The 9,636-nt window shown below is 34.0% G+C and overlaps 1 protein-coding gene across 1 annotated transcript in view; it reads left to right on the forward strand.

The window, feature by feature from the left end:
- The first annotated feature begins 4,431 nt into the window (after nt 1–4,431).
- LOC125653646 (uncharacterized) overlaps nt 4,432–9,636 on the forward strand; it is a 276,533-nt gene continuing 271,328 nt past the window's right edge. Inside the window, exon 1 of the mRNA XM_056145758.1 lies at nt 4,432–4,519. The gene's annotated coding sequence lies outside the window, so the exon portion shown is untranslated. The remainder of the gene's footprint in view (nt 4,520–9,636) is intronic.

Below are 9,636 nucleotides of genomic sequence, written 5' to 3' on the forward strand. Positions count from 1 at the left end.
ATAGATGGTGGTTGTAGACAATTTCAAATATCTTGGTGTAACATTTACAAATTCCGGAAATTTTGAAATTAAAATAAAGAAAGATTTGATAAAGCTACAAGAGCAATGTTTCACGTTATTGCAAGATGCAAAGAACACAACTTATACATATTGATGTCAGACTTATTTGACAAAATAAAACAACAAATATTGTTATACAGATGCCCCCCCCCCCCCCCCCCCCCCCCCCAAAGAAAAGAAGAATTTTTTTAAAAACCCATATTTATTGAAAATTATATTTAAAATTCTGTAAATATATCCTGAGTTCGAGTACTAAGACAACAAATGGAATGATATATCTGGGAGATGCCCTCTTTTAGTTGTGATTAATTAAGATATACATGAGAATGATAGCGTTTTGGCGAAGCTCCAATTCTCTTGTAGCACAGATAAATTATCCGTTATAAAACAAGGGCGGATCCAGAGGTGGGGTCAAGGGGTCCGGACCCCCCTTTTTGCGGACCAAAAAAATTAAAGTTATCAATTTTAACGAAACTTTGAGTCAAAATGATATGAAACGTGGCTACTTCCATGTAATTGCATTATTCAAATTTATCAACATGCACCAGCATATCATTTAATTTTAGGATAAATAAGACGAAACACTGATATATATATATATTTACGATATTTTCGTCAAATACAAGTAAGACTTAAGAATTCTTAAAAAGTATATGTAACAAAAGTTTTGTTTAATCAGCCTTTCTTACTATTTAAAATCAGATTTGAGTACGACGATAATGTACAATGACTAGGGCTGGTACTGGAAGGGAGGGGGGGGGGGGGGCATCTTCGCTAGCCAAAGGTTTACGATCCGCTCCGCTGTTTGTAGAGAAGCGGAGCGGATCGTAAAATCTTGGCTAGCGAAGATGGAGGGGGGGGGGGGGGTAAATAATAAATCAACGCATTTTCATGTGCAAAAAATATCTTCAGATCCCCCTAAAATGTTACATGTATGAACACAAGCAAAAAGGTGTAATTGGGGTGGGGTGGAGATTTTCAAACTCCTGGATCCGCCTATGTAAAATATATCATTTAGTTGATATAAAGGACATCCAATGGTTAAAATCTATGAAAAATATATTGATGCATAAATTGTGATTATTTTTTGTACATCAAAAAATCGTATCATATCATAGCGGTCGGTTAAATTGTTATAATGACTCGAGGAAACCTCGCGAAGTAAATATCTATATAGGGTAGCAGAAATAAACGGTCTCGTGACAATGTTCATTTGTTGAATTAATCCTTTTCCACTTTATACATAGCAATATAAAAACTTAAACCTGTACATGTTGTATATGCAGTATTTTGTATTTTCCAACCTCCTCTGAGGATAAAGTATTGATTGAATGATTGATTGATTGAATAATAATATTCCTTGAATACGCTGAACATTTATAGAAATTTTATATCTAGGAAGCGCTGGGAGATTTTATATGGTTCTATTACTTAGTGATGTTAGAAGTTAATGTGTTTAGAAAATTAGTTTTACAATTAAAAGTTACACCCCCCCCCCCCTGATAATATTTTCATAAAATATCATAAGGCGTTTTTGTATATCTATTTTTCATTTAAAATTAGATAATTAGCAACCAATCATATTCCTGCTAGTATACTTTATGGTGACGGTTGTGCTGTGCCCACAGCTATGAATTCTGATCAACTAAAGAATTTTCAGGTTTATACCTATCATGATTTACAAAATACATTTGAAATATATACAGCAATTTTATCCAGACTCGTCTATTTCAATGGAAAAAACTGAGCAAGAGAAATCTGCGATCTTCATAGACAACCCTTGTACAGGATTTAAAACCATGGCGATCGTCTTGTTCATGATATATATAATTTCAAAATGATATAAAAATCGCACCAGTCACCGATTAATTATTAAACCTGTACACAACCGTCGCGCACCTATACTGAGCATTGGCAATTTACACGACCATCATGTGCCTATTTTATAGTCATTGCCTATTCGCATGACTGTCATTTAAGTATTGCATATCCATTACCCCAGGTGATGGACCTTGATTGGTGATTAGATAAATAATCACATAACAAAAAGAATATCAAACAAGCATTATCCTGTACATGGGTAATTTAAAAAAGCACACAATTCACGCGGATCCAGGATGTTTTCCAGTGGGGGGGGGGGGGGGGGGGGGGGGGGGGTCGGTCGAAATTTTGGTAAAAATAAAAGCACCATTCATTTTTCTTTATAAAACAAACAAAAAAACCCCCAAAAAACAACAACAACACCAAACAAACCTTCCAAGAAACAAAAAGAAAACGTAAAAGGTTTTATTCAACGAAAAGCTAAAAAATGTTATGGTGGGGGAGGGGGAGTGGTGTGTTCTCTCAGTGCATGGAGTCAGTTCATATTTCCATAACCTTTTCCGAATTGCCGTAAAAAGTGGGGAACCTTATTTATTCAGAGAGAGTTTCCCTGTTTGATAAAGTATTGTGTACAATCTCTTTTCAATCAATGTCTGATGATGAACAAAGTAGTGATAGTCCAATCTCTACCAAATATTCAATGACTTAAAGACTATGCACTAACATGCAAGGTTTATATTAATTGTTCAAACGTTTTGTGTTGGTAAAACAGTGAAAAGTGTAAACATCATACGTCGAATCCTAACATATGCTCAAATATCGAGTATCAATGAAATTGTTATACATCAATCATCGAAAGTTACGTAAATAAAAAGAATAAAACCAGCTCCTTCTCTCTCTCCCTCCCTCTCTCTCTCTGCTTCTTTTTTTTTTTTTTTTAAAGAAGAGGAGCGGATCGAGGAGCTGAATTTAATCAGATTGATAAAAGATGGATATCGAACAAATCGTCCCAGTATACATTCCTTTGAGAACACTCTGTACATAATCAGTTGGTGATAATTTTGAGACTTGGTTCTGTCTTTATTACCAAGCGCACAAATGTGATAACTTTTCTTCTTCACATAAATCATAATGGTATATACTCTGCTGATTCCAGAGGAGTGGGGGGTGGGGTGGGGTGGGGTGGGGTGGGGGGTTGTTACCTCTCTCCCCCGATCCAAGCGTGCAATTAATTAACAAAGCTCAGTGTTGGTGAAGAAGAGAATCTTTTACACGTACCTTTTTACCTCTTGAAAATATTGTCGCCTTATGTACCAAATTAAAATCGGCGCTGTTTAAAATCAAATTCATTCCGATCTAGATGTTTTATTTGCAATTTTTTGTATATCATAGCTCAATATGAACATGTTCTCAAAGTATCACAGAACATGCAGAGAGTGCTAGAAGGAAAGAAAAATTATAAGGGACTAAATTTCCCTGGTTGAATTTCCGAGAAAACAATTCTAATAACTGTCACACTTACCAAAAATGGATTTCATACAAGGGTAGAACAACCAGAGCAGTAAGGGTCACAACCTCTGAATAAACCGAAAATAGATACCAATACTTCTGATGGATTCTCCTTAAAAAGAAAAAGTGTTACACATGTTTACATGCTTAGGAAATATTGCTCTTGTTTTATTAAAAGGAGAAGGAAAAACAGGAAACGTTCCATAGAAAACACACCTCTTTAAGAAAAACATCCAAATCCATTTTGATATTCGAGTGATCAAATACTTGTAAAGGCGCTGCAAGTATAAAAGAAATGTTCCAATTTACATGTACATTCTATCTTTCTCTCGTTTATTTTTTCTTCGGAACGACACAGAAAGTAAAGACAAATTTAAAAGCTTACATATTTAAAGTAAGATCCCATGGCTTTGCTGCACATCGACTCTTTATAAAATCCCAGGTAATCTAGGAAGGGTGCAACGATGTATTGCGCCCATGTTAAAGGTGCCTCTTCACTAAAAATAAATAAATAAATGAAATAAAAAAAAAAGAAGAAGAAAAAACCTCCAACTAGAAATGGATTCCAAGATTAGACAATTCTTGATATCATGACACGATTTTTAAGAAGAATTATGTAATATTGTGAAGGTACTGACACTTTCACGTACGCAACGCACACACATTTAATCATATATTTTCAATCATATCTCTATGTAATCAATGGAATCAAAATAAAGATTTCTATTTTTACCGGTTCGTACTTACCATAAATATCTGGTATAGATGGGAACTATGAATGTGAAAATAATAAATATTTCAAATAACCACCAAAAGCGACGTCTGTAAAGATCGAACAGATTGCGAAGTATCTTCAACATTTTTTCTTCCTATGCTCAGTAAAGTAAACCATATATCGATTATGACGTCATGATAATGAGACTCTATGACGTAATCTATTGTGACTTCGTAAACTCTTCCTTTAGTCATGCTAAGTCAAAGGTCAAAAAAAAAAAAAAAACAAAAAAAAAACCAAACCAAAAAACCCCAAAACCCCCAACACATTACATCCGGGTTCTTCATCAATGTGAAACGTGTTCAGCTCAGAAAACGACGACTGCAGATTAACAACGTCTAACACATAAAGCATGTAAGTCGATAAAATTATATATATATATATCAAACTAGTGGGCCTGCTACCCTATAAGATAATACATTAAGCCTACAAGGAGATAGAAGTGATACTAGGCCTACCCTAGTCTCGGCTGAGATTTGGCTTGGCTGAATATTTGGACTGACGTCTTCACCGTTGTCAGTCCAATTATTCAGCCAAGCCGAATCTCAGCCGAGATTACTAAGTAAGTAAGTAAGTAAGTAAATTTTATTTAAAGTCGGCACTGTACACAATAGTAACAAATAACACGAGCTCTACCAGTGATTTTTTAAGGCCCATTTTGGGTCCGAATTTCGGCCCTTTCCCCTCTTAAAAATTACCACTTTTTTCCCAATTTAGCTTGCATTTTTCCCAATAATAAAATTATGCAAGAAAAACGTATTTGACAAAAATAAACATTCGATGTGAATTATGTACATCAGACTTAACAAAGAGTTATGGGAATGATGATTTGGATAGAATAGTTGAAAATTTTAGAAGGTTAAAAGAAAATTAGATGTGTAAAATAAAGATATAATGTTTGATATGATTTTGAAACTTATTTACAATAAAATTGATTTTTCCCAATTTGAATGAAATGTCAACAATTTTTCCCAATGCGAAAGTCACAGGACCCTGGTGAAAAATGTAGAAAAATCACTGTTACTACAGAGCTCTTAAACCGACTGTCGCAGACAAAATAAAATATCACAAGGTAAGCATGCAAAAAATAACAACACATGTATACATATTTACACCATACTGTTCAGAAGTTAATTAAGGTAGGTAAATACTATTAGAAATTTCTGTCAATCAATAATTTTTTTTCATTTAAATAACTTTAACAACTTATAAACTAACTAAAAAACCCATATTAGACATACCTATGCGGGTTTATTTTTATACTATGTGCTACAGAGCACATATACCCCCAAATGCAAAAGCCAAATTTTAACACAAGGATGCATGATCTCATGTTTTATTAATGTATGCCTCAAAAGCACATCATATTAAGCTATAACATGTAAAAACCAATAGATATTCATGTACTGAGAGAATTTTTAAAGATATTCAATTGAAAACATACATAATTGCTGTTTAATCTGCTCACATCCTTCAGAAAAAAATCACAGAATATCGCAATTTTGAAAAATTGTTTACATGCCACTTTTTCTTTAAAAATATTTAGAATTATATCTAAGGTTAACAAAAAAAACATATTTTACCATAGTTGACCAGAGATATTTTGCAAAATGGTCTCTTGAATACGTAAACCCCCATTTTTTAATTTAAGTTTTACAATTATTTTTTGCACACTTAGAAAATAGTAAACTGTAACAGCAAATACTGTCTTAAAATCAAGATTAACATAGTATAACAATATAAACATATATATATGTAAAACATTCTGAAAATTTTGTCCTACCAGACAATTAGAACACAAGGGAGGGGGGTGGGGGGCACCCCCACCCCTTCCTTTTTCTCACAATTTTTGTGTGTTATTCTTTTTTTTTTTTCCTATCAATTCTTATCATACATAAAAATACATACTTGCTATCTCATACTTATAGTAAAAATAAATATAGTGTAACATACATGTAGATTCTAGCAACAGCAACTCATGTTGAAATAATTTTGTTTCTTGAAAGTACTTATGAAGAAAAGTTAAAATATTCAACAACTTTGCTGATGATTTTCTGAGACTTTGTAATTCTGGGTTTCTTTGAACCAAACACAAACTCACTAAAACAGTTTGAATTCCACTGTGAGGGTCACGCCTATGTATGATTTTTAACTTGTTCAGGCTTAGATTGCTAGCTATGAGCCTTTTAGAGATCAGTGTAGATATTACATTGTTTTGTACCATTGGAGCTAGTGAGGACTTGACACTATAATAATTTATGGTAAATATATTTGAAGATTCACATTTGAATGCTAAATTTGACTCGTACAGTTCTCGTAAACTACAAACAGACAAAGAAGTTTAATGACCGGAACTTTCTAGTCGGTGTTTAAAATTTAAAACCGGATACGTAAAAGCATGGCCTTTCCTTAAATACAAATCAAAAAAGTTTTTCACTGTAAAATTTAAGCATTAAATTCAAACCTAAGCATTGAGAATTGTTAAGAAGCACTATAGCTGTTAAATGTAAAATGAGGAAAAATATGATAATAGAATAAACAATATATAGCAGTTTACAGTATAGATAAGTTACAAGGTATACAAACAAAAAATGTTAAAGCAGATGAAATAAAAATGAATCTTTCAAAAGACAGAACAAAACACTTAAAGATTAAACAAAAAGCAAAAAATTGGTAATAATGCAGATGAAAGGCTGCAAAATTTGCATAAAAGGAAACAGCAAACTAAAACAGTATATAATATATTGAAAACTGATTTTCATTCAGCCATGAACCTCCACACCGTGTACTCGACAGGAACTGCATCTGTAGTTTCCCCCCCTCCATGTGTCTATAAAAGTTCTAAATTGATTGAAGGAGGAGATTTCCTTTATATGGTTGGGTAAAGAGTTCCACAGTGTGGCGGCTGCATAGCTGAAAGACCTTTTGCCGTACCTAGTTGTTCTTGGTCTTGGAAGTTCCAATGTCTTTTGGTATCTGAAATTATACACCGCGTTTCTTAGCTGGATCAAGTCTTGTAGGAACAATGGACTTTAGTTTGTTTATTTATAATTTTAAAAACTTCAAGGGCCATGGCTCTCATATGCCTGGTTTTCAGTGAGGGGAGATTTGATTTATCTAATAGTTGATGATATGTACTAGTATGGTCTTCATAAATAAATCGTAGGGCTCTTTCTTGAATTTTTTCTATTTTTTTTTTTTTTTTTTTTTTTTACAATTTTGTTCACTACAAAAGTGCCATACCAGAGGACAATAACTAAAGTTTGACATGATAAAGGAATGGTAGATAGTGAGTTTGCCCAACCTACAAAGATGTTTCCCTAGATACGCTTTATTACATTTAATCGACGGGCTGCTTTCTTACAAATATTTGAAATATGGGAATTAAAATTCATATTGAAATCAATAGTGACACCAAGCAGCTTCACTTCTTCCACGCAGGCAATAGTTGTACCATTTAAGTTAAAAGTTATGTTTTTATCATGCATGTGTCTTTCTACCGAGAGAGATTGCTGTAAATTTTTCTGGGTTCGCCTGCATTTTGTTTGCTGAAAATCAGTCCATGAGAATGCCACTTTCCCTTTGAAGTGTATTTATAACATTGTTTAAAACAAAATCAGAATGGGATAGAGTATTGTCATCCTCATAGTTGTACAAAGCTGAGTCTTTGACAAAATAAAAAATATCGTTGATGAAAATATTAAACATTACTGGTCCGAGTATAGAACCCTGTGGCACCCCTTTCAAAATATCAAGAAAGGAACTTATATTTTGGCCAATTTTGACACACTGTTTCCTACAAGATAGGGTAGCTATGTAGTAGATCTACGGCAAGTGGAGAGAAACCATAAGATTTTAGTTTGAGCAGAATGAGGTTGTGAGGGAGACAGTCAAAAGCCTTAGATAAGTCCATATTAGGATAGCAGCGGCATACTTATTTTCATCAAGTACTCTCTTCCAGTCCTCAGTAATCCTTAAAAGGGTTGACTGGCACCCAAAGCCTGATCTAAAAGCTGCTAGAAAGGGATACCCCAGCCCCATTTTCCCTCTTGTTTTCTAATTTCTCTTGCCTAGAACACATAATTTCATTTGTAAGGAGTTACATTTCTCAAAGTTTGTTGTAGATCACTCTCAAGATTTGAACTCCATAAAAATGAAAGACAAAGTCGCTGATTTTAAAATTTATTCCCTGGGAGTATGGGATCTGAATAAAACAAAGGATGAGATTAATTTTAGAACACATTTATATCTGACCACTGATCGAGCCACGATCTACAAATGGTCCTAAATGAGTTGTAAATGCATGTGTATCTTGTAAACAAATAGAAAAATGTTTTCTTTCATAAAAAACGTCTATAATCTTTTTTTTTTTAATGACAGTTTCAGTGCAGTTTATATAAATATAAATCTTTCATTCAAACAGATTCACTGAAAGAGAAATAGAAAAAAATGTATAAAATTTTAAACAAGTTAAGGTTTTAAACTGGAAATTGACTAATGACACTGAAAGTTAGCTGTGGATTGATTGAATATTGTTTAACGTCCCTCTTGAGAATATTTCACTCATATCAGGGGCGTAGCTAGGACTGTTTCAATGTGTAGGCATGTGTGATGAAACTGAAGGTTTCACCGACAGGAGGGGGTGGCCCCCTCTTGTTGGGGGTGGGGGGTCACACACCCACCCCCCCCCCCCCCCCCCGGAGAATTTTTTTAAATAATTAGGACTCGTTTGCACTACTCTGAGCATCAAAATGATTGCAATAGACAGTAAATATTGTACAACTTTTGAAAAATTTAAACTGTTAAGTTCGAGAGCGTCATTGTGATCACCAAAGATTAGAAAAAAATATGTAAACATTATGCAGAATACTTTATAAAAAGAAAAGGTCCGACAGAATGATAATTTTATATCCGATTTTAAATACTAGAAATATATATGTTTATTTTGCAAACATTTATGGACAAAAATGTGTTTTGAAAATAAAGGGAAAAAAATGTGTAGGCACGTGCTTACTTGAGCCTAACGAAGCTACACCCCTGCATATAGTGACGTCACCACTGCCAGTAAAGGGCTGCAAAATTTAGGCCTATCTTTATCGTGCCACACCTGCTGTGACATGGGTCCTCGGTTTTTGTGATCTCATCCGAAGGACCGCCCCATTTAGTTGCCTTCTATGACAAGCAAGGGATACTGAGGACCTATTTTAACCCGGATCCCCATGGGAGTTAGCTGTGGAAGATTTTATTCAGTGACAGAATCGATCAAACTGGAAGTTTATAGTGGGACATTGTAGAATAGAAATTAGTGGCAAAACACACAATTCCAGCAAAATCACTTGCTAATTTATTGATTTTTATGTCCAAGTCATACTACCTGTTTAGCAAATGCAAAAGTTTTAAAGCACCTGATGCCATATCGTCTTGTTCAAGATGATTGGCCATTAGCCCGGAGTTAACCATCAATACATCAT

This window comes from Ostrea edulis, chromosome 7 (genome assembly GCF_947568905.1).
Source record: "Ostrea edulis chromosome 7, xbOstEdul1.1, whole genome shotgun sequence".
NCBI classification, from domain to species: Eukaryota; Metazoa; Mollusca; class Bivalvia; order Ostreida; family Ostreidae; genus Ostrea; species Ostrea edulis.